This window comes from Pezoporus flaviventris, unplaced genomic scaffold (assembly GCF_033815535.1).
Source record: "Pezoporus flaviventris isolate CSIRO_AGI_PZ_B2104156 unplaced genomic scaffold, CSIRO_AGI_Pfla_v1 ptg000013l, whole genome shotgun sequence".
NCBI classification, from domain to species: Eukaryota; Metazoa; Chordata; class Aves; order Psittaciformes; family Psittacidae; genus Pezoporus; species Pezoporus flaviventris.
The window spans coordinates 41,144,392-41,170,979 of NW_026892561.1; the positions used below are offsets into that span (position 1 = coordinate 41,144,392).

A 26,588-nucleotide genomic window follows, 5' to 3' on the forward strand; every position below is an offset into this window, starting at 1 on the left:
AGTTGTTTACTTCCCTTCTTTTCCCTTACTGTGCCTCACATAGTGGCACAGCAATAGGAGCAGGGTGGCATGTAGGTCCTAATTCTGGCTAACTCTGAGTAATAACGCATGATAGCCTGATTCTTTTCCTTTCGCTCCAGATCTCCTTCCTGTGCTGTTGTCATTACCTGTGTATCTCTAGACGTGTAGATAATTCATCTTTACAGTTTGCTTTACCACATCTCCATAAGAGTTGTTCCTCTTTCTTATTGCTATCACTTTTGAACACCACCATCTCGTCAGCATCACTGGACAATTCCCTAGTCTATTTAATCTGCCCCCTATTTCACATAATTTCTTCACAACACTTTCTCTACCTTTCCTTTCTTCCTCACTTCAGTTTTTTGACTCTTTGCTTCCACCTTTTCCCTGGGGCTCTTTCCTTCTTCCATTACTCTGTACATACCACTAACCCTTAGCCCAGGGATAGAGGGAATATAGGGAAAACAAGGAAACTCTCTCTCTCTATTTACATTGGTTTCCAACTCCTTCTACGGACAGGCATATGGTGTTTATCTAAACTGTCCAACACATTAGTGGGAGGGAAGTAGCACCCCAAGGACTATTACAACATTTTACCTGTCAGATGCCACCATATTTATTGATATGAAAACTTCCTCCCTTCATATTAGCCACTGAAACCTCCCTCTGTGAAGCTCTCTTGAATTTAGCCATTGCTATATTAAAATACTTTGTTAAACTCACTAAGTTTCAGTGTGGCTAGAGTCAATATCCTTTATTCAGGAAAAGTTATCACTAAGGTCAATAGAATTTTAAAGTAATGACTGACGTGTTTACTGTATGTGGCTAGTTGAAGACATTACGTTTTTAGGATTAATTTCAGTGGGCTACATTCGCATTTGTAAGTATATACATACATACACGTGTGTGTATATACTTATTTGATTTTGATTTCCAAACCCCCTATTTTGTATCAAATATTCCTAAAAACTGATTTAACACTTCAAATCAGTTAATACTGATACATCAAAATACTAAAGTAGGGTCAAGATAAAGTATTAGTTGAATTATTTTTCAGATAATCCTGAAATACGTAAGAATGCCAAGCCAAATCTGGAAGGCATTTATAAAAAAAGGCAAGAGATATTTGGGGGGGGTGGGGGGAATCACTTTCCCTTTTTGTCTTTTAAAAAGAATAGTTTGAATTACATTTTCTACAGTTTTAATCAAATAACCAGAGCCGATGCAAATATGAAGAGCAGGGTCAAAGACGATTTAAAAACCATCCCCTGGAAGGGGGAGAGCTTTCTGTTTGATTTTACTTTCACAGAGAAAAACTACATTCAATTCAGTCAAGCACTGCAATTTCAAAAATTTTGTGGTTCTGGCTTACTTTCACAAAAGAGAAAAACTTCAAAGTTAAGGATCAAGCCTCCGATGCTTGGTCACAATATGACATAGTTGGGTAAAATTAAGCATGGTAACCTGTTGTGACAGACAGTGGGGAGGGGGTGATCTCTGATCCCGGATTTCCTTTCTTTTGCTGATTGAATCATAGTTAATTTCTTTTGCTATTATGATAATATGCTGTAACTTTTTATTTTGGAATCAAGTAAATTCTAGAATGTCTGCACATGTGTATTGGTAATAAAATATTTTATACCTTTAGGATAGCTATAAACCTGACTCCCCTTTGCTGGTGAACACGTTCTGCATTTTTTTTAATGCCTACAGGGCCTTACAAGCACCCTTTTTTTTTCCTTTGGCTGACACAGGAACATGATCATCATATCGATTGACATGCAATAGCATAGTATGATGTTCTGCCTCCACTGGGATTGGTATATGAGGAAAAAGCAAAGTCCACGCATGGAAACATCTTTAAAAAATCCATTGATAGAGCTTGGGAAAGCGGGCAACAGAGCCAGTGACATTTAGTGAAATTCTCTGTAGCAAGGCAAGTCAATGGATATGCAGAAAAGAGTGGCTGGGGAAAAAAACCTGCACATGTTAATCCATCTTATAGGTTAAAATTTTTCCATCTCCATCTGTTCCTTAAAGGGAAAATTGGATTTTGTGAGAATTTTTTTTTCCACAAAAAAAGTATCTGCTCTCTGTAGAAAATCAGAGCTATTCATCAGAAAGCCAAACACCTGCAAGCCAAATATTTCTGGCTGAAAGTATTGATTTGGAGTGCTGTTGCTGCACCTCTCAGGAGGATGGCAGTTCGGTGCTTCACTTCCACGCTCTTTGTGAGGAGACTCACAAATGCCACATCTTTACTGCCTTACATGGCTGAGCTCAAGCAGGGACAGAAGCTCGTGCAGCCAAATGGCTGCAGCACGTGACAGTCATCATGCCTGTGAAGCACAATTTGGATGTGAGTTAATTTCTCCCTCCACTCCTCTTGCAGGGCTAGGGCCTGACTGAAAGCAAGCCAGGGCAGTGGGGATCCCAAGGGAGCTGGGGCTGAAGATGAACTCCAGGATCAAACTAAGCAGGATGCCGATTCTGATACAGCTCCACAGAGAACAACGATGTCTTCAAGCACCCAAATCTAGTGTTTGCATGGCTAAAGTGTTTCTGACTGTGAGTTTTCAGATGGAACCTTTATTATTTCACCAGTATAGAAAGAAATCTCTTCAGCTTTTCCAATTAAAAAACAAATTGGTAAGCTCAAACAGTTTTTGGAAAGTAAGGGGCCTGACTCTGCTCCGATAAACTTGAAGAGACATTAACTGGGCAGAAGGTTATGTAGAACTGAAGCTTGGTAATGCATTTTTTCTTTTTCAGAATTTTTTTTTCAGATTTGTATTTTAGCTTTGGTCAAATTGAGATTTTAAGAAATGTTGGCAAAGTAAAAAAAAATTAGGAAAACTGTCATTTGTGTTCAACCCAAGCTATTTAGTTCAGCTTCAAAGGAGTGGCTTAATTTTTTGGTCTTGTGCTGTTTCACACATTGAAAAGCTTTTTTTTTCTTTTTAAATTTAGGCTAATTTTAAAATGGAGAGATAAAAAGCTTTGTTTTGAAAGTTTTGGGAAGTGTTTTGGCAATTCTAGAATGAAAGACTCCATTTTGAAAATACTAAAATGAAGTGTTTTGACATTTTGTTTCTCTGCATTGTTTCATCTGGGACAATTTCCTAAATTCTATTTGAATTCAGGAAGAATCTCACTTCCTCTGAAATTCATTTGTGTGGTACACTTATTATTTGCCAGAAAGCAGTGATTCATTAAGCTCTACAGTAGTTCAACCTTAAATAATGGGAGAGAATGCTTAATAGGGACTTGATTGTATACAGTTACAATTCTCACTCACCTTATAATTACTACCCTAAATGGAGAGCACTCAGCTGCGCTGAGCCACTGCAGGAAATAGGCAGCCTTTACCCATCTGGGAGAAGAGGTGGCAGACAGAGCCCAGCACCCTGAGCTGGTGCTGCTTCTTTTTCTCCATCAAGCAGGACAGTATTCCTACTCCTTGAGTGCGCATTTAAATCTTCTAGCTTGCACAACTGTTTCTGTAGCCTTTTCATGTAATCATAGAATCATAGAATCGTTAGGGTTGGAAAGGACCTTAAGATCATCTAGTTCCAACCCCCTGCCATAGGCAGGGACACCTTACGCTAAATCATATCACCCAAAGCCTTGTCCAACCTGGTCTTGAACACTGCCAGGGATGGAGCATTCACAACCTCCCTGGGCAGCCCATTCCAGTGCCTCACCACCCTAACAGGAAAGAATTTCCTTCTTATATCCAACCTAAACTTCCCCTGTTTAAGTTTTAACCCGTTACCCCTTGTCCTATCACTACAGTCCCTAATGAAGAGTCCCTCCCCAGCATCCCTATAGGCCCCCTTCAGATACTGGAAGGCTGCTATGAGGTCTCCACGCAGCCTTCTCAAAGGCTTCTCAGCCTTTTGCTAAGCTCTGCCTTTCTGCTACTGCCTATATCACTGCACCTACCACTGAAGGAAGCATCTTTGCTGTTCACATTAGTATATGCTGTCATTGCATGTTTTATTGTCTTCTTTCTTTCTTTCCTTTTTCCCCATTAATGAAGATTGGGTTGAGTGTACTCCAACTGGTTTAAATACTTCTAAAAGCCATTCACCTGCATTAGAAATAAACAGCTGGCATACCAACATTTTTGTCTTTTCTGGCTGCTCAGCTTCACCAGGGCTATTCACAGCTTGCACTCTACTAAGGTCATTGGTATCACTGTTACATATTTCCTGTATTACATGAGGATTGGGTTCCAGTAGTTAACAAGTCAAAAAATATTCCTGGGGGTGGGAGAGGAACTAGGTAGATAAGTGTGTCCCGCATGTCCACTTTATTTTTGGAATTGCTGCCTTCATCCATATGAGAGATAACTGTGATCGAACAGTTAGTTACCCCAAATCATACAGAACTGCTTTTAGACTCTGCACACAGAATGTCCACCTTGGCCAAAGTATGTTGGGACCTCAACTGCTAGCTGCTGCTGAGATTCTTTATAGTCTCTGGGCCAAAATTTGCACTACTGTAATTGGGAATAGCTCCTATAAAATCAGCATCTCCACATTTATTCTCTTGAAATTCAAAGCCGGATTTGACCCACTGTCTGGATAGAGTCCAACTGGAAGATAGGGGCCAGATTCAGCTCTGACTTACAGGAGAGTAGATGAGAATTAACTCTTCTGCAGTTAATCAGGCTCAGTCCTCATGTGTGTCACACTGATATAACTGTCCTGACCTCAATGGAATTGATCCTAATTTATGCCACTGTAACTGAGATTGCAGCCTGCATTGTTTAAATTCTGTTGGGTGCGCCTTCTTCCAGGATGGAAACTATTTGCAAACTATAACAGTCTCTTTCCTAACATTGAGGCTTGCCATAACTGAAATTTTTGGTGGGGCTAGGGTGTGGAGAAAAGGACATAAAGCCAACTTTGTGCTTAGTGCTACTGTGTAACTTTAAGTCCTGCAGTGTTCTGTTAAATTATCAGTGCCTAATTAGGAGTACTAGAATATGCCTATCCTCTTATCCAAATATAGAGGTTGTGTTTCAAGATCACCCAAAAAGAGGGAGATAACTTTAGGAAGTTCAAAATAAAACATGGTGATTTTGTGCAGGCCTTTCCTCATACATGGGCTTCCCTGCTAATTGATTTCTCTTGCCTTTGCAGCTTCTGTTTTTATCCAGCTGTACATAATACATTTCTGAAGCATACGATGAATTGGATGCTGTGCAGCTGAAATATCACATCTCAAATGGCTCACTTAACATTCTCATACTGAACTGACTGCCTGAGTTGTGGCTTTGACAAGGGGAATAGTTGCTTTTCTCTCAGAACACTGTAAGTCTTAAGTGCAACATAAAGAATCCTTCACCTAGAAAGAAATTATACACATATATATATATGTTTTTATATATATACAGACATATGTGTTTGTATGTGTATAGATTTGGAGTAAAAAGCAACTCTTGTCTTCTTTTGATTGCACTGGAAATGTTCATTTTGTCAAGCTTACCTTTTCCCCTGGTAGCAATGAAATTTGGCCAGGAGTCACAGCACACCATAAGGAATCAGGCTGTGACCACAGTAAGCACGAATGGCTGGGAAAGGTTATAGCGTGTAACACTATGCTATGGTGACCTCTTACAGAGTTAGAGGGTGGGGAGTGTGATGCTGGGTCAGATAGATAACTATTACAAGAGAAGCACAAAGCGAAGTTCAAAGCTGCTTTTGCTGTTTACTCTTTCAGGATGCTTTGGTGAGGACTTTTTATTTCGAAAACTTCAGCTGCAGGGCTTGTAGCTGACCTTCCAGAATCAAACCAGAGCATGCCTTAATTTTACCTGCAAGTACACTCATGGCATATTCCTACTTATTCTACAACGAAATCGAAAAGCTTTTCTAAAATCTAATGTACAAAGTGACTGCTCAAAACAGGCTGCCAGAGATTTTCAGCCACAGTGAAATAAAGCACTGTGTCATGCAACCAGTAACAGGAGTAGGTTGGTGGATCTCTCCTGTGGTAAGCTGTAGAGTTGTTCTACTGAGCAGGCATTCTCTTAATGAAAAAAAATAATAGAGATTCCAGGGAATTGTTTATACCACTGATTAAATTTGTTCCTTAAATCTTCATTTTTCTTCTTGAAATACTGAATTAAATGCAGATGGAAAAAAAACCAAAACTAAAACCAGAGATTTTTGAGGCTGCCTTATTTCTTTCTCTTTTAATTTCACTTATTTACTAGCTCCAGTAGCCCAAGAGATAGCACCATTTCAATGTAGCTCTGAAGGGAATTTGGCTTGATGTTTTGTAAGGCAGGCTAGGGAAGAGCGTGGTCTTAAAATAGACACAGGGCAGAGTACCTGAAATCAGCTTCCAGCATCACACTGAAGCACAATGTGAGCTTTGATTTGTGGAGTGGCATACCTGAACAGCACAGTGAAAACTTTCAAGATAACCAGAACCAGGGCTGCAAAAGATCTGCAGTGTCCCACCCTTTTACAGCAGCAAATATGTTCTAGTGAAGACCATAAAACAGGTTTGCTTGGGTCTAAGACTGCACACCTTTGTGTGGAATCTCTTGTGAGTTATCTTTCTGTGAAAAGCAGGCAATCCAACTTTCTCACACCTCAGTTGGGATATATTTCAATTTTTGTTGAAAAGATCCCTGAAGCCAACAGAAAACTAACTTGGCATTTACAAATTCTGGCTCATGTATCATGGATAAGGTCTAAGAATAATTAGGATTCAGGTATCTAAAAGTTCAGTACTACAGCCTCGCTTAATAATATAATCCAGACCTGTACGCTGGGCATAGGTATCAGATCAATGGCAATAGCACGCTGACTAGGGAAGTGCCTCAATTCAGTGTACTCGCTAGGCAGCTGTGTATTGTCCCAATAGAAATACCACCTCTTCCTCAGGTGCAGAGCAGCAGAGGATTAGTGAAAGCCAGTTCTTGCAAGAACTTCTAGATTAGCAGGAGTTTGGAGCACGTCCTGCATCCTAGAAAGCTTAAGTTGCTGAGGTCATTTAAGGACTGCTCCAGCACAGACCCTGCTGCCTCGGTTTCATTTCCAATTGACATTCATCCAGCCTGTTCTTAAAACCTCTGTGAAAGAACACCTCCATAGCTCCTCAGAAAGGAAGCTGTGTCTGAGTTGCTTCTTAGCATTAGAAAACTTTTCCCAATGTCCAGTATTAGCCTTTCCTGCTACCTGTTACGTTGATCTCACTTGTCTTCCTATCTGCTAAGCACATTTCATGATTTTCACACCAGCCTTTACTCTGTGTACACTCCCTTATCCCAGCTATCTCTTCTGCACAATTCTTCTCCAGTTATTAAATCCAAGTTGTATTTTCTAGATTTGTTTCCTCTCAGAGCTCTTATATCTTCTCTTCTGTCATTTAACTTTCTGGAAGTTGTCTGGTCATTGCTGGACCCGACAGTTAAGCTGAAGCTTTACCAGTGCCCAGTACCTTGTCATATGGCTGATTTATGTGTCTTTCAGTCCCTCTGGTAGGACTGCTTTCACCAGGGATGCCAATGTCTGCTTTCAACAGTTAATTAAAAGCAAAGAGAATGAACTGATGCCAAGAGAAGCCAGAAATTCAGCTGGCATAAACTGATGCAATGTTTTAATGTCCGTAAACAATACTGACTTACATTATCTGAGCATGGTGAACCTACCAGGTTTACAAATGCCTTGGCATTAGAACATCCAAGCTTCCTGATCTGTTTCACTTCAAGTGCTGCTTCTGCCAACTGCATCTGTGCCTAAACCTAAACCTGCTTCACTGTTCTGATGGAAATAAACCACTGGCATATGAATGATTCATGCTTGCATAATTAATACTAAGTGTCTAACCAGAAGCAATTGCTGCATGAAGTATTAAAATCATATTACATCCAAATACTGCTGTATTTTTTGGTTTATGGATACTAGTGTTTAAAACTCAGTAATCAAAATACTATAATTAATTGCTTCAATTCTCCCTAAAAGTACCAGCAGTGCATTATATTCAGTGTTACCAGCTCTGATCAACTCTAAAATAGGAAACCACATTCCACTGATTTGAGGCATCACGAAAGAATCATAAAGTTATCCCAAATTACAATGTAATTAAGATTTACAAGTTGCATAATTTATTTCACATGTATAACAATTGAATTTTAATTAATGAAACCTGAGTAAATAGTGCTAATTAGCAGTATTTTCAGAAGTAAAAATGTTTCAACAATCAAATTTAGATAGTATCTTATCTTTTTCTTACCATTCTTTGATGGATTGTTATTCCACTCCCGCATTTTCAGATTTCCTGGTCTTCTTTTAGGCTGTACTTGACTGTGGGGGAAGAGACTGAGGGGGTTTTTTATAGCTGAAAATCTTTAGTTGATATATCATATTATTCCATTTTAAATTGTTCTTATTTGATCCAGGGTGGTCCTCAGACTTGCTTCTGCATGTTTTTATCTACGTCTTGGTTATATATTCATTTAACTTCTTGTGCAACAGAAAAAGCATGTTATATTCATGGAATTGCAAGACTAAAATTTAATTGCAAGATTTATCGGTTGTAAAGACTGATTTCTACAGTCTCATTTATGACAGTGCAACTTACTTGCAGGCTCAGCTGAAGCCTTTCAAACTAAAAGAGATCAAGGAATAATTATTACAGTATGCCATAATCAGAAAAACATAATCAGCCAACACCCTTTTCTGTCACTATTACTTAACATTTATATAGCAGTAGTACCAAGAAATAGAGCTCTGCTGTTTTAATGATTATACTGTCTTGTTTAGGTGTATCAGTAAATCCTCTAGCTTGGTATGGTGATGGGAAAAGACAACCTGAATAGATAATTATTCACAATGGAGATTAAAGGGCTTAAAATTTGATCCCTATCTGAAAGCTGACAGGGTAGATCATTCCATGTCATCAAAACAAACCAATATGAAATTGCATTGATTACTGTAATTACTACGTAGTCTCTCCAACTGCTATCCTACCCAAAGTCTTCAGTAGGACTCTTCTGAACATGGTTACTACACTCATTTGCACTGGCTTTGTTAATAATACATTACACAAGAACACAATACTGCTGATGTCTTTCTATGTTAGTATTTACTCATTGTCATGTAACTTCTGAAGGTCATATGTCACTGTAGTAAGTGGTCTGAGGAAAACCTTGAAAAATAGCAATTTTTTTTTCTTTTTCATTTTTTGTTGTTGAAAGAGATCTTTATGCTTAAATGGAAACAGCTCACAGGATTGGGCTATCAGAGCAGCAGCTCAGGACTTCGCATTATGTTACATTGACAACATCTTAGCAAATGAGAGACTGACAAATTGTTTTGCCATGAAAGCATAAACTATACAGAATATTGTAGAATGCAGACAGCACAGGGAGACACCCGCCAGTCTCCAAGGACTTGCATTTTTGTTATTGCTTACAATATTTTTTATCATTTCAGTGCTAATGCAGTGTTTCATTTGGGAAGTGTTTTTTTCCCTTCTCCCTCGAACAGAGCACCCAGCAATACTCCAAGACCAACACCACTTGTGCTTGTCAAGTGAAGTAAAGAAACTGCACACTGCTGTGTTCCAGAGGCTAGAAGCTTTCTTAGAGGCTAACACCTCAAAGACTGGAAGAGTCATCCTGCAAAAAGAACTGCATGGTAGGTATTCAAAGAGGTAACATTTAGGAAGATCCAGGATAGACTTTAGGTAAAGGTCTCCACGTGTGAAGATGGATACATTTTATCAGGGAAGCTGGGAAATACCCCTCTTGGTCTTAACAAAAAAAATAAAAATTAAAAAAATTAATGAAACAAAATCATGTAGATTTGACTTTTCATTGAGGATGTGCCAGAGGACCTCTCATAGCCCCTTCCAGTTCTGCTGTTGGGGTCAGATCTTGAACTGCTGCTGAATTTCTCACATTTGGGTGGACTATATGGGGCTGTCTATTAGTACTGATTTCTGTTTACCACCCTTTGACAGGATAAGGTTTTAACTACTTGACAGTCCTGGTACTCAGCAATACTCTGTAAATCTTGTGTTCATTAAAGTTTCAGACAAAGTAATACCTTTTAAGTATACTTAGAGATAGATTACAAAAAATATTAGACATCGCCAAGTTTCAAAGTTCAGCTGTTCTGTAATGATGTGTTTAAAAAGAGTGTGTGGCACCAGTTTACTATGCAGAGAAAGATTATTTTTTTCAACTTTCAAACATGAGCAGAGAACAGGAAAATGGTTTTTATTTAGCTTGTTACAAGCAGTAATTAAGGAAGCTTTCCACCAAGATAACAGACATAAAGCTCTAATTCCAAAGAGAAAATAAATCCAGAAAGGTATGAATTAGTGAAAAGGGACATAAAAATGAAAGTAGCCTTAAAAGCGTTATACTATAAAACACAGTAACATAATACTATTCTTTGTATCATATTTTCATACACTAGTAAAGCCTTATTACCTACTTCTGTGGCCCACATTTTCATGGATTCTTTAGTATTCTCTGATGCAATAAATAGTCATTAGAAACACCTGTAGGACTGGCCTCTCCCAAGTCACCCAATGTGGGCTGTTTCCTAACTACTGATTTCTACTATTTTAATGGCACAAAGTATTCTGTGTTTTGACATGGAAATCCTTATCACTCTAAAAAGGAATTACAGTATTCATCCAATCATAAAATGATATTATGAAAGCAGCTCTTTTGCTGATGTGGAGCCTTTAGAGTTGCTTGATGTTATTCTGGTAACACAATTTGACTGGATATACATTTTGACATCCAGGAAATGGGGACAGTGATGGACTCAGTGCCAAAAGAAAAACTGGCTTCAGGAGGACACCTAGGGAATTAATAGGTGAACTGGAAAAAAAAACCCTTTCCCAAGGGTCAAAATTAATAAAGCGGGAGAGGAGGAGGGGGAGAAGAATGAAAAGGCAAACACAAACCAATTTTTTTATTTCTTAAAAAAACAAATTTTGATACTGAGAGGAATTTCAGAGCTCAGTAGACATCAGCTGAGAAGTCGTAAGTTTCAACCTGAAAAGTTGACATTCAATATTCATATTTCTGTTTCTGCCACAGTTGACAATAACTGTATTGATAATGTAGTGTACCTCATTATTAAGTATCCTTCATTTTAACACTTTGAGTCTTTTTCTTAATTTCTACCATAAGCATGCTCCAGAATACTGTGAACAAGATGGCGTCCTCAGGGGAACTAGCATTTGTAGACATTTTTCTTTTTATGGACATTTCACTGCAGAAAACAAGACCTTCTTCACTCAACAGCCTTTGTAAACACTTACGCTTTCATGTTTTGGAACTGTGTTTATATATGGTTATCCTGTATCTCCAAGATAAAAGAAATCTGGGTTTGGAATCAGACAGAGCCATACCCTTTCATATATTTTGTCTATTCCAAACCGAGCATTTGTATGTATCACACATTGGTCATTTTCCTGTCATTGAGTGATAATATATCATAGGTACGGGACTTTTGATAGAGCTTAAGGAAGGACTGTGTTAAGTAATTAAGTGCCAAGAATTTGGTATGAGCAGAGGTAACAAGGTCCTCGAGGTAAATGGTGACATTTACATATTTTCCACCTGCTGACATCATGGCTCCCTTTGCCCCAAATCCAGTATTAGACTATTTCTAAAGCCCCTCAGAAAGACTTAAATATTCTTATGTTTTTAAGCAGTCTTTGAAGTTCCTGAGCAGCAGAACTTAGAAGGTAATGTTGTGTTATATTAACTTACATGATATTATCTTGTTAGAGTAGATATTGGATCAGGGCATGTTATATTAGTATTATATCATACTATATTATATGTTATATTCTAGTATGTGCTACTATATTTTCATCAATTCTGCAATATTACATTAGGTTGTATCACATACTGTTATACTACAAGATATTCTATTGCAGTACAACATATTACACTTTAATAATATATTATATTTTATATGACATTATGTTTTGTAATGTAATTTATTAAAGTCTAGTATAATGCTACTGTATTGTAGTCAGCTATATTTAGCTATATTTAGGTGAGTTCTAGTATGTTCCATCAGGTAATTCTTTTTTTTTTTTAGCCCAGCCTAGCCCAGCCCGCTGTGTTCCAGTGTGTTCTGCTACATTCTAGTATATTCTAGTGTGTTCTGCTATCTTCTACTATATTTCACTATACTCTGATATATTCTAGTGTGTTCTTCTATATTCCAGTATATTCCACTGTGTTCTGCTATTATAGTATGTTATAGCATATATAATCATAGAATCGTTAGGGTTGGAAAGGACCTTAAAATCATCTGGTTCCAACCCCCCTGCCATGGGCAGGGACACCTTACACTAAACCATGTCACCCAAGGCCTCGTCCAACCTGGCCTTGAGCACTGCCAGGGATGGAGCATTCACAGCCTCCCTGGGCAACCTATTCCAGTGCCTCATCACCCTAACAGGAAAGAATTTCCTCCTTATATCTAATCTAAACTTCCCCTGTTTAAGTTTGAACCCGTTACCCCTTGTCCTGTCACTGCAGTCCCTAACGAAGAGTCCCTCCCCAGCATCCCTATAGGCCCCCTTCAGATGCTATGAGGTCTCCACGCAGCCTTCTCTTCTCCAGGCTGAACAGCCCCAACTTCCTCAGCCTGTCTGCATATGGGAGGTGCTCCAGTCCCCTGATCATCCTCGTGGCCCTCCTCTGGACTTGTTCCAACAGTTCCATGTCCTTTTGATGTTGAGGACACCAGAACTGTGCACAATGCTCCAGGTGAGGTCTCAAGAGAGCAGAGTAGAGGGGCAGGATCACCTCCTTCGACCTGCTGGTCATGCTCCTTTTGATGCAGCCCAGGATACAGTTGGCTATCTGAGCTGCAAGCGCACACTGCTGGCTCATGCTCATTTTCTCATCAACCAGCACCCCCAAGTCCTTCTCCGCAGGGCTGCTCTGAATCTCTTCTCTGCCCAACCTGTAGCTGTGCCTGGGATTGCTTCGACCCAGGTGTAGGACCTTGCACTTGGCATGGTTAAACTGCATGAGGTTGACATCAGCCCACCTCACAAGCGTGTCAAGGTCCCTCTGGATGGCATTCCTTCCCTCCAGGGTATCAACCGAACCTCACAGCTTGGTGTCATCGGCAAACTTGCTGAGGGCGCACTCAATCCCACTGTCCATGTCAGTGACGAAGATGTTAAACAAGACCGGTCCCAACACCAATCCCTGAGGGACACCACTCGTTACTGGTCTCCAGCCGGACATTGAGCCATTGACCACAACTCTTTGTGTGTGGCCATCCAGCCAGTTCTTTATCCACCAAGTGGTCCATCCATCAAATTGATGTCTCTCCAATTTAGAGACAAGGATGTCATGTGGGTCAGTGTCGAACGCTTTGCACAAGTCCAGGTAGATGACATCAACTGCTCTGCCCCTGTCCATGAGTTCTGTAGCCCCATCATAGAAGGCCACCACATTGGTCAGGCAGGATTTCCCCTTAGTGAAGCCATGCTGGCTGTCACCAAGCACCTTGTTGATTTTCATGTGCCTTAGCATGCCTTCCAGGAGAATCTGCTCCAAGATTTTGCCAGGCACAGAGGTGAGACTGACTGGTCTGTAATTCCCCGGGTCATCCATTTTCCCCTTCTTGAAAATGGGGGTTATATTTCCCTTTTTCCAGTCATCAGGAACTTCACCTGACTGCCATGATTTCTCAAATATGATGGCCAGTGGTTTAGCAACTTCATTCGCCAGCTCCTTCAGGACCCGCAGATGGATTTCATCAGGACCCATGGACTTGTGCATGTTCAGGTTTTTAAGATGGTCTCGAACCTGATCCTCTCCTACAGTGGGCGCAAGGTCTTCATTCTCACAGTCCCTGCATCTGCCTTCCAAGACTTGGGTGGTGCAGACAAAGCCTTTGCCAGTGAAGACCAAGGGAAAGAAGTCATTCAGAACCTCAGCCTTCTCCAAATCCTGTGTAGCCAGTTCTCCCGAGAGCTTCTGGAGGGGGCTTATATTGTCCCTAGTCTGTTTTTTATTCGCTAGGTACCTGTAGAATCCCTTCCTGTTACCCTTAATATCCCTAGCCAAGTTTAATTCTAACTGGGCCTTATCTTTCCTAACCTGGTCCCTAGCTTCCCAGACAACATCCCTGTATTCATCCCAGGCCGCCTGTCCTTGCTACCACCTGTTATAAGCCTCTTTTTAGCCCCCAAAGTTTCCTCAGCAGCTCCTTATCCACCCAAGGAGGTCTCCTGGCCCTCCTGCTGCACTTCCTTCTAGTTGGGATGCAAGACTCCTGAGGTTGTAGCAGGTGATCCTTGAATATCAACCAATGGTCTTGGCCCCCCTGCCCTCTACGGCTATATTCCATGGAACCTTACTAAGTCTTCTGCTGTATTCTAGTATATTCTGGTGTGCTCTGCTATATTCTAGTGTATTCTGGTGTGTTCTGCTATGTTCTAGTATATTTTGGTGTGTTCTGCTGTATTCTAGTATGTTCTGCTGTATTCTATTATGTTCTGCTACATTCTAGTTTGTTCTGCTGTCTTCTGCTAAATTCTAGTATATTCTGGTGTGCTCTGCTATATTCTACTACATGCTAGCCCACTATATTCAGTCCACTATATTCCTAATTACTTATATTAATTATATGTTTATTGTTCTCTCATAGCCTTCTGTAGGCATCAAGTCTTGGCAATAATGGACTTTTGGTATCCTTCAGAATGGCCATGCCTATCATTCTTGGGGGGGTGGGGGGTGGGTGGGAAGTCGAAACAAAAGCCAGTGAAACTGTCATTCCAAAATACTGTGAAACAAATTTGTTAACAAGAAATGATCCTGAAATCAAAATACTGAAAAAAGGGAAGATAGACTACTGAAGAAGGGGAAAAAGAATATTTCATCAAAGTGCCTCGGCTTTATTTTCCTTAGTTCTTGTCTAGAACATTTCCATTGATAGAGTTGCTAAGTGCATTCTGTTTACAAATATAAACACTTGATTTTGATCAGCAAAAATGCATCAGCACACTTGAGCAGTGTCAATGATGACATAATTACACTCACAATTTCCTCTCTGTAATGATTTTTAAATGTCAGCAGTCATTTTTTGTCTAATTGTAGCCTGCATGTCAGCACTTCCTCTTAAAACAGCATGTTCCTCTCTGCTGGAATTTCACACCTCTCCACTCACTCAGTCGCTTCACCAGTGAAGATAATGAAGATGATACAGGGCTCCAGGATATTTTCACTTCTGTACTGTTTTACCATTTAATATCAAGCCGGTAGAATGAGGACTTTGGGGTGGAGGTTTTTTTAAGTACGAAGTTTGATCAATTAAGCTCTGAATAATTATTTGAGTTTCCTGAACAAATCCCAGAGTAGTCTTTGTATTTCGGGCCCCCTGCTGGTGCTTTGCTAATAACCTGTTAAAATCATGGGTTTGTGATATAAATATTCCCACATATCTGTACTGTAAACTTACTTACCAGAGAAGAAGTTTGCAGTGGAAGACAGTCTCTTGATCAGTTCAGTGTTTCACATGGTGCAAAAGCAGGTGACACTTTCACAGCAAAAGCAGCCTGTTCAGAGATGCTATTGCTACTGTCGCATGCAATGACCTACAAGTGACTTTTGAAATGCTATTTTGCATGGTTCCTGGCCTCCAGAGCCCACAGCATAACAAGTAGGTGCATCTGGAGTCCATCTCAGTGCTCTCTTCCTCGTTCCATAGATCACAGACCACATCACTAAGTGTATGGAAGTGTATCACTTGTGCAATAAACTGGCAGCTCAGCACTGAGATTAGCAGCAAACATTTTCCACTCACCTGAACATATACTGGAATTGGAAACAGAGGCCAAAAAGTCCTCCTTCAATCCAATTTGCATACAAGTCATCTTCAGGTATCTGACGCTGCTTAACTCCAGGGTTTAGGAGATAAAGCTTATAATTTACTGGCCCATTTAGTACCAAAATAGGTGAAGAACCATGAAGAATGTACACTGTGAAATCAAATAATGAAATAATGTTGAGATGTCTGATAAAAAACCCTATTATCGTCTCCAATTACAAATGCACACACCTACACAGAGATGTAGCAACCCTACTTATATGTCTGCATGGCTCCCCAAAAGATACATGAATCAATCAATGATTGAACAAATAAATTGAATCAATAATGTCTAAGTATGCAGCAGAAGTGCGATTTCTAAAGTCCACACAACTGTATATATACATATAGGCACATGGGTGATTATGCATGTGTTCATACAATACGAATGCTGACCTGGTCGTCTTTATAGTTTATGCTGCATTTTGCATCCTACACTTTCAATTTTCCTTTTAAACTAAATTAGTGACTCAGAAATCTTCTGGAGCTATTGCAAAGGGCAAGAATTTTTTAACTATTGCACCCTACACACTTGTGAGACATATGACTATGCAGAGACAGTCTGAAAAGAGATGCTTCTGGGACACTCCACTGCAGATGTCCACAAGGACCAAGTCATTAAGGAAACAAAGCAAATCAAAGAAACTAACAGCCCAGCAGTCAAAAAGGAAAAGAAACCAAGTCTTTGAATAATTCTAGGAAAATATGAGTACTGAAGCCAGAGGAAGACCTGCCATGGGGAGCACAGTGAGTGCAGCTAGTTTGTCTATGCCTACGCTTGAGGGAACAGAAGTCAAAAAACAGAAATACAAAAAGCTGAAAGACTATGGAAGAGATGAACCTGGAATAAAGAGACACTGATCTAGAACTTTCTTTCTCCCCTTATTTTTCCTTTCCCATTTTTGTACCAAAGAGAAAAGTAGGCACTATTAAAATTAGTCCTAAATTGGTTGTAATATGCTCAAAGGGAAGTTGACTACACCAGAGCTTTAGCACAATACTTCCTTTTCCCTGTGAACAAGCTTCACTTCTATGCACAGCACTACAAAAAAGATCAACACCTCTGTGCCACATTGCTCAGCTAAAGCTAAATAGAGAAAAGGGAAGGCAAGGAAAGAGCCATTCCTACAGTCTTCTGTGGTTCAGGTGGCTTGCTGAAGGTGGTGATAAGGACTTTTTATGGCTAATAATGCAAAGAAGCTACTTTGAAGAGCAGGTCCATCTGTTTTTATAGAGAAGCAAAAAAGGACATTTACACATAAGTTTGACTCAGGTACACCTGCAGAGGACAACGCAAAGCCCACACAGTTACCTGAGTTAATTCTCAGTTACCCTGGTTTTATGGTTATTGCTGAGTATCTTGGTTTGAACCTCAAGCTTTTTAACAAACTAACAAAGACAAAGCCTTTCACTCACACAAAACTACCCTTCCCCCCCCCCCCCCCGCCATATTTGAACATGAGGAAATTGGCTAAAGGGGAAATGAAGTTTTTTGTTGGAATACACCTAAAGTATTGGATGATTGATATTTCACATAGGAATTAAGATTATGTTTTATAATATTACAGTCAAGCATTCCTATAGTTTCAGACAAATATATAAATGCTTGAGAGAATGACACATTGTTCATTTAGTGTATAATGGTGATAAGTTCAGCCTGCAGGAGTACAGAAACATTCCCTATACCAAGTGAAGCAGGTTTATATGTTTTTACATTAAGATTGTTATGGCCTATGCCATTTGGCAGATTATTCATGACTCGGTCACTGTATACAGGTCATTGACTTCTGCTGCATCTGAAGGTGGTTGACATCTCTTAAAATCATGCCAAAAGTATTTCAAGTTGGCCTCTCAGAAAATAATGCGTGTTAAATTAGAGACCATATCTGAAAACTTCAGTGGATTTGCTTAATATGAACTTGAACTGAACCTCAACCTTACAAAATGGGGCATATTAAAACCTAAAGACAGCTGAATGGTAACCATGACAACAGTACTTCCAAAAACACATAAGTGAAGCCAACATTTATATATACCGTGAGGGATAACACATTATTTTGTACTTTTATTAATACCAGTTCATGCTCTGTGCATTACTTTTAATTAGCAAAACTGTACATTATGCAGGTCTTTCCAGATATTAATTTACCTTTGATTTTTTTTGTTACTCTGACAGGTCTATAAAACATGATTGATTAAAATGTTCCAAGTTTTAGGTTTGGGTACAATATGGTCTCAAAACATTGTCTCAGTTCTCAAAGTCTTTCTTTTGGTAAAATTTGGTGCTGTAACTACGGACTGTGTTCCACTGAGCTGTAATATTGGTTAGAACAGCTTCTGGTTTTTTTTACATTGTGACAAAAAGAGTGACATTTTCTCATTACTTTATTTTAGGAAAAGGACTACCAGTTTTTCAAATAGCTCATTATATTAAATTGGACTTTAACTAGATGTCTGTCATCTTTCAGTCCTTAGACTAAAGGACCGTTCTTTAGTTTGGACCCTTTGACAGCACTGAAGTAAAATGCTTTATGTCTCATTTTTATAACCCATTTCACCTCAACCAGGGTGCTTTTTTAATTCCCTTTTCTCTTACAGCTCTTTCCATCACTTTGAACAGAAATATGTTTAGTTGTTTCTTTGGGGTTTGGATGTATTTTTGTTTGGTATTTTTTCTGTTTTGTTTTCTTTTTTTTTTTTTTTTCTTAATACCCTGCCAAGGGGCATTTTCCTAAATGAGGATTTTCTAATCTTAATTAGTATCACAAATACATTTCCTGCCTTTATATTCCTCCAGTGAAAGGTTGTAGAGAGCAAGTCACTGAATTCTGCATGTCCGGTGGGACTGTGAGGAGCTACACACTCCCCTTTCACACAGTGAACAAAAGCCAAATTCTTGCTTTTTTTTTTCAGGCTTGAAATGCTAAAGCTATAGGTGCAGTACTGAAGGCTGAATACTGATGATCAGGCCTTCTTGGGTGGTATCAGGGTAATGCTTGATGTAGCTCTATAATTCATCTGCCATCTTTTCTTTTGTTATTACATTGCTTTTCTGGCCTCTCACACATTTACTTAATAGCACCAATAAAGTGTTTACTGTTTCTTTGGAGATCTAATGAATTGCAAATACAGTGTCCTTTCCTCTAGCAATACTACAGCATAAATAGTTCAGGTACTATGAAACAGAGGCACTGCATATATATGTATGTTATGGCGGGGTTTTTTTTATATTTATATATATAAAACACAGTCCACTGACAATGTGCCTTTGTCCGTTAACTAGTCTGAGATATGCCTTTGGGATTGGCCACCTTTATTAATTAGCACATTTAAGCAATAATGTGCCTTAGATTGCAAAAAATCTGTACTTAGGTACTAATAATACACATCATTCTTAGCTCATCTGTTACATGCTGTCTTAAAGTTTCCCTAGTGATCTGCAATCATACCTTTTAATCCACTCTAGGCTCAGGGAACTACACCCGGCTTGCATTTGGCCTGTCCTCAATAGCTGTGCTTACAGTCTTAGAACAGTGATTTAAGTGAGACTTACCTACCCTTCAGGGAGAAACCTTAAATGTGATCTGGTGTTTAACTTATTTTGACCTCCTCTGTTTAGAGAACCTGGTTGGCTTCTCCCAGGCTAAAAGCAGAGTGTAAGTTAACAGGTAAGTAGTATGGATGAAAGAGGATGCCAATATCTGATGGTAAACTGCTCCCCAAATTAGCAAGCTTGTACAGATGCTATTATAACAAATTGTCTAAAGTTATAGAGAGACCTCCAAAACTTGAATCTATGCAGCTTACCTGGTCTTAAACATAAGGCTGTATTATTTCTTTACTTTTCAAAATAAAGACACTGAAAAGAAAATTTCCTTGCCTGTTCAACTTGCCTATTACAGGGTATGTGTTGTTTGGGTTGGATTAATTCTCAGACATATAGGCAGCAGTTGTTAGGTGTATGAGTGACAGGTGAAGTGATGGCAGTGTTTACCTTCTATTGATCTTTTCAGTATAAATTATCCTTTCCTTAGTGTGTGGAACTCTGTTCTGCTTTGGGGACAGCAGAAATATACAACTCAGTAAATCTTATCTCCACCATGATGCCCCCCTCCTTTCTTTATCTGGCACTTAGTTCATAAATGCTACTATAAAGTTACAACAAGACGACACTAAGAGCACAAATGCACTTCATTAATTGTTCTACCAATGAGAAATTCAAGAACAGTGACGCCCTGGAGACTTTACAGGACAGAAGAATCACGGCATGAGCAGTAAAAACCTGTCAAGCTGCCCTCTTGGCATGACCCTCCCTCTGGTTTTTCATTGAGCTGGGTTACCGGCCCTGGGCTCCTCCAGGACATGTACTACTGCAATGGCAACAGTTTGTACCTGCTGCTGCCACCATGTATCCTGCCATCAGCTTCTGTAACCAAAGCCCATTCAAGCTGCTGGGCTGAAGTCCAGCCTGGGATCAGCCATAGCACTGCTACACCTTTGGGTGTCACCAACACTAACTGTAAATGGCAAGCAAGGCCCTTTCATAGGTATCTGGGGTCATCATACTCCTTCCACCTTAAATGCAATTGGCCCAAGGAAACTTGACATTAAAAGCAATGTTAGCTGGGATTTGTGTTGTTGCGGTGCTGTAAAATGATTAAATGGAATATGTAGAAGCAGCAGCACGTGCCAAGACACCCTCTTGCCTCCCAAGCATGACGGTACCACCACATCACACAGTAAAAACCTAAGAGTTACCAGCCCAGTTGCAGGAAGTATCACCATGTGTGGCTCTGTGCCTGTGCTGGTCTGGGCACAGTGCTACACTGATGTTTGTTTCTAGCATCCACACTAGGTGGGTTAGTGCAAAATCCAAGCTCTCTGCAGTAAGATTTAAATTCCGGTTTGTAGAGAATATGGAAAAGAGAGGCTGTCTGTCTTACAGTCCTCTGTGAAAAGTTACTGCTTCCCCAAATGCTTAGGATCTTCAGCAGACTAGCAACAAATTGACTTATTTCTCCAGTAAATTGGGAAAACACATCCTTTACTTCTGCAGAGGTTCCCAAATAAAGCACAGCTGGATGGCTGCCAGTAAAGCCTCAGTATAGTAGTTGGCTAGGGAACAAGGATACTCTGGCAACCATGTGTTAGAGAGGACGCTGCATAACCTTTAACAGCCTGTTGTGAGCTAAGGCTGGGGGAGGGGGCTTTTGCTTCCCACAGATTTACATAGGAGCTGCTGCAGAGAAGAAAATGACAATGGAGTGCAATGCTAGAGTGATAGATACTCAAGGCTAAAGAGCCAACAATTCTGCAGGTGTACTTATTCTTCCTTGTATGTGCTTGAAGCTACAAAGTGTGACAAGGTGCCTCACCATCGTGGGACGGAAGATCTAAGCAAAAGTCATGAAGGCTCCTTTTGAAAATAACAAAAATTAAAATTTACAGAGAGAAAAGGGGATAAAGCTGGGTTATGAACTGTAATTGCTGTAGAATGCACCCACATCTGTTTGATCCTTGATTTAGGTCTGTAGCTTCAGTCTCTTCCGTTGTATAAGTAAGTGTGCATCAGTGTTCTGTAGCCAAGGAATAGTTCTAGGTTTATCACAGATATTGATGGTTTCTCTTGCTTTTCTAAAAAGCTAGATCACTCACTTCTTGCATGCTGAGGAAGCAAGGTAAGTTCTCTCACTATGCATCGCTTATGATCCCACCCTTAGGTTAAAGTCCCTAGGGTAAAGGTTTTCCCTGCTTTCACAAACTTAAACTTTTGATTAATACAATAGGGGACAGACCACTGTATTAAAACTACAAAATATCATTGGTGTTGCAGCTATAAACTGAGGCCTTGTCAGCATGTTCATTAATCCTATCTAGCAATGACAACCTGAAACGTACACCAGTTGTGAGGTGCAGGTGAGATCTGGTGACTTACACCAACCTGCACATGCATTCAGCTCGAAGTTCCTCTTCCAAACTTCTGTGTGATAGGAACAGCCACTGCTAAGAGCAGATGTGTGTAGCGTCACAAGAAGTTCATTGGGCAGTGGAATAAACCCAGAGGCAGATCTCATGTATTTCACAAAGACAGTATAAATCTTACTATTTCAAAGTATTAATACTAATGAATTATTTTAAATTCCCATAGGAATCATTATAAAGTTGCTATAGACATTATTATTGCTATAACTGGCAGGAACAATATTGTGTTCTATAATCCACACAAACACAGTATTGTTTTGTTTCTTATGAGTACTTATGTGCTTTATATAATTTCTTGTGTATTTTTCTCTATGTCCTCTGTCTACAGGAACTTTATAATAAGAAGAAATATTGACATTTTGGGATTGTTTTTTTACTGTCTTTTTTTTTTTTTTCATACAGGCTTCTATGAAGTATTTGCTAATGGTATATGTGTGTATTCAAATTAAACCCTTTAATGCTAGGGGAGGAGACCAGTTTGACATGGAATTCAACTGCTGTTGTTTTTGTAAGGAGAAAGGCCTGCTGGATTAAAGAGTGTTTGAGTGTATCTGGTTGACTGAACTGTTTCCTCAAGGAAGTATTCATTCAGTCAATATCCTGAAGGGTTAAGAAAAGAGAAACCCATAGTTTCACTGAGTTGTTGTTATGTACGTTGCCAAGGGAACTATAGCTGGAATGTTTAAATGTGTTGTTTCTCCCCAGACCCACGGGACTGGAGCTTGAGTGCCTTGGTGCGCCCTAATCCTCACAATTAGCTTCTATGTGGTGGGGGGCTTATGGCACTGAATCAGACTAAATACTTGTTAGTGACACTAGGTAACATTCCCACCATGCTGGATAGAGCAAGTTTAGCATCATACTCATGTCACGGTTTAAGCCCAGCCAGCAACCCAGAACCATGCAGCCACTCACTCACTTCCCCCCTCCTTCTTCCCCACACTCCCAGAGGGATGGGGAGGAGAATCGAAAGAATATAAATCCCATGGGTTGAGATAAGAACAGTCCAATAACAAAGCTTCAACACAAATCACTACTGCTGCCACCAATAATAATAATGATAAGAGAAATAACATGGGAAGAGAATACAACCGCTCACCACCCACTGACCAATACACAGCACAAAGTGAGCAGTGATCTAACCCTTCCGGGTAATTGCCCACAGTTTATATGCTGGCCATGACGTGCTGTGGTATGGAATACCTCTTTGGCTAGTTTGGGTCAGGTGTCCTGTTTCTGCTTCCTCCCGGCTTCCCTCCTCCCTGGCAGAGCATGAGGTTCACAAAGTCCTTTTTCAAAGTAAATGTTACTTAGCGACGATTAAAAACATCGGTGTTATCAGCATTGCTCCCATGCTGAAAGTCAAAACCACAGCACTGCACCAGCCACCAAGACAGAAAAATGACTGCTACTGCTGAACTCAGGACAACTCATTACTTACGTGAATCACAACCAAAGGCAGAAAAAGGAGTATATTAAAATACTCCCTTATAGCTTCTCCCTAAACCCCATAGACTTCTTTTAGTAATGAACATTATAGAAATTAATGATCTCCAAGGACTTCTCCTTGATACTTAGGTATGAGAAATCATCAGGTTGATTGATCCTGCCTCAGATTTTTTTAGCATCTGTATTGTCTTGCCTCATGTGCGATTTAACTGAGCTTCACAGGTGTAAAACTGGAGAAAGCGCTGTTGAAACTTTCAACAGAGAAGGCAGATTTTAGCCTTGTTTTCATTTTAATGGCTATGCTCTTGCACTGCAAACAGATCAGCCTGCAGAAAGTCTAATCAAGTGCTCCTCGTTGCTGGATCAATTGATATAAGGAAAATACATATCTATATATACCTGTAGAAGCCAATTGCGACAGATCTTTCAAGAAGCTGGGAACAACAAGAAGATCCAAACCCTCTCAAAGCCTTCCATTATGCTATCATTCTCAAACACCGCACCTATTCTATCACCATGCTTTTTTCATGAGCAGCTGCCAGTACCCAGTTGAGTCAAAACCACCCAAGCAGCACTCAACACCATGCTGAGTCAAACTTTTATCCAAGTATAAACTGAATCACACTTTGACTGATTTATATATTTCTTCTGGCATGTGGAAGGATCTGCATTCAGGGGAATGCTTTCCATTTTGTACTTGCACCTCCTCCCATCACTCAACATAATGTTTTTAATACAGTCCAAGATAATTCTGTCTTAACGACATTTGAGCCAATTCTTGTTCCGGTGGACATGGAAAACACAGATCATCTTCGCAGATGCCCCTCAAGCACTTGAAAGCCCAGTGCTTTCCCAAGACATGGTTTCTAAACACCTGATGATTTATGTTGCCTTCTGTGGCTTCTAGGCAGGACCTACATCTATGGCTCCCAAGACAGATAAATAGAAAAGGTCTCCATCTTGTCAGTGCTAGGGTAGATTATACATGTTATCCATGAAAGCCTTATAAATACACTCTACTGTGAAGTTTTCTTTTTTGTTCCTGCCTCAGTATGAAAATACTGACCTACAGGCTTGCTTTCTGCATCCCGATAAAACAGCAAACTTACTTACTCTTCAGCATGTCCTGGGGTCCTCATCCTCCAGTTGTCCAAACTGGGAGGCATCTGACCTGCCAAACAAGGAGGGAGACTGATTCACACTCAGGTTTCCTACAGGCAATGATTTCAAAACTTCTTTCAAGACCTTAGACTCATAGAAGGTAGGATACCAGACCCATATGACCAGTGATAGTACAATCCTTGGCATTCAGTGCTTCCATCAGTAATCAGAGGCCAAGTATCCTATTTCCATTACGGTCAGAACAAGAGGGCAGTGCTGAATCTAGCTTGGGCATACTGAGAGCTCACATTTCCCAACTGTGGTTAATGTGATTATTTAAAATAAAATAACAAAGAAATAAAAGACAAATCTTGATCAATGATTTCTGTGGCTCTTTTACTATATGTCTTTTGATGCTGTGATACAAAGAAGAGCAATTCTCAAAGCATTAATTTATTGATTTATTCTATTACCTATTTTTGTGCTTCATGAAACTCCTGCACTCCTCCAGACATTTCTGCACACTTCTGAATGTGTAAGGCAGGGCTGGACTGAGGTGCATTGACAGGAGCTGAACGTGGCTTGCCTGCAGTTTCCTTGGCTCAGGTTTGTATTTCATCATGCAAATTTATCTAAGTTTTTATTTAAAATAGTCTCTCAGAAGTCTCTTCAGATATCTAAAGTCTTCTAAACTAAATGCAAACCAGAATCTCTGATATGACCCAAGTCCACTGTGAAAAGACAAAGAGCCTACAAAAAGCAGAGGGCAAGTGTAACCAAAGGCCTGCGATCCTCAGAAGAGTTAATCCTGCAATGGGTGCTAAACTCCAGAGCCCTAATGATAAAGAAGGCACTCCTTAGGTCTTTCTTTTTCTTGCCATTCCCAGCCACAAGGTAAAGATGAGCAAAAAAATCTCCCTTTTTCCTTTTATTAGGTGCTGGAAACTTTTGTTTTGGCAGTGCTTCTTTTTGTCATTCTCAAAGTTTGTTTTTCTCTTGAGATTTTTGGGAGCCTTTTATTTCCTGTCAGAGTGTGGAGAAGAAAGCTGTTCTCGTCTGTAAGTTATGCGCCCCTTACAGTGCCCCTCAGTTACACAGCACAAGGAAAAGAGAAACAGAATCCATGGCATCATGCAGAAATGCTGCACTATATAGTTTGCCCTGGTTAAACATTCCCAGAAAGGGAATAACACAACGCTGTGGAGCTCTTGAATGTCTTTTGGCATTGTCCTGCAGAGGGTGCAGGCATTTAGCGTTAAACTGAAATGGCGCTGGATTCTGGCCAGATTGGTTTTCAGATCTTAGCTACACAGATCAGATTTATTTCCTCTTTGTATTACTACAAAAATATCTCCTCCATATCTGAAATCAGTGGCAAGTGGAGTCTTGAAAAGCAATACTTAACAGCTATGAGAGAATTTCAGTTTGATTTACCCACAAGACCCAATCTTTAGCTACCTTTCTCAATCTTTGTCCAAATAATGTAAACTATACCTACACAATAATGCTGAAAGTCTTGCATGTAGTTTTTTGTCGTGTGTAATTCTGTGTACTTCTGTCTTTTTTTGCCTTGTGTTCCAGATATTCAGGAAAATCTCAAACTGGAAAAAAAACAAACAAAAAAGTAATTTAATCACCATTTGCAAACCCTGCAAGGAGCAAGGTTTGCATTTTTGGATCGAGTTTGGGATAGTCTTATTTTCTCCTCAGCACCCATCTTTAGTTCACTTTATCTTGCTCTAAAATGTTTTGGCTAGGGCAGCTGAGCACTGAACCTAGTCAACTCCTTACGGCTGCTGGGGTTTTCTGAATTATACCTCAAGGCATTCATGCCTAGTGGTCCCTAATTCAGAGTGGATCAAACCACTACATATAAACAGCAGCTTACATAAAACCTGAACGTCTGCAGTTTGTGACTATGTGAACCTTGTCCATTCCTATGCATGTGCTTCAAAGACTTACATTCAAATCACTTTATCTGCTTACAGTTATACCTCTTCTTAAAGCACAAATCAGTCTTAAAAGTTGCAATGACCTGTCAAAACTAACATGCCTATCACAGGCAAAGTCCATGCAGAACACTGGATGCTAAAGCAGGTTTTGGTTGTGCATAAATCATCTGCAACTGGGAGACAACAGGAT

The 26,588-nt window shown here is 39.8% G+C and overlaps 2 long non-coding RNA genes across 3 annotated transcripts in view; both read right to left on the bottom strand.

Moving 5' to 3' along the window:
- The window catches only part of LOC133269022 (uncharacterized), a 21,454-nt gene extending 5,272 nt beyond the window's left edge, over positions 1-16,182 (bottom strand). The window contains exons 1-2 of the long non-coding RNA XR_009743269.1: positions 15,852-16,182; positions 8,278-8,348 (exon numbers count right to left, since the gene is read on the bottom strand). This is a non-coding gene — a long non-coding RNA (uncharacterized LOC133269022). The remainder of the gene's footprint in view (positions 1-8,277; positions 8,349-15,851) is intronic.
- Positions 16,183-24,388: 8,206 nt separating this feature from the next.
- The window catches only part of LOC133269024 (uncharacterized), a 74,081-nt gene continuing 71,881 nt past the window's right edge, over positions 24,389-26,588 (bottom strand). For both annotated transcript variants that reach the window (XR_009743273.1, XR_009743271.1), the window contains exon 3: positions 24,389-24,516. This is a non-coding gene — a long non-coding RNA (uncharacterized LOC133269024). The remainder of the gene's footprint in view (positions 24,517-26,588) is intronic.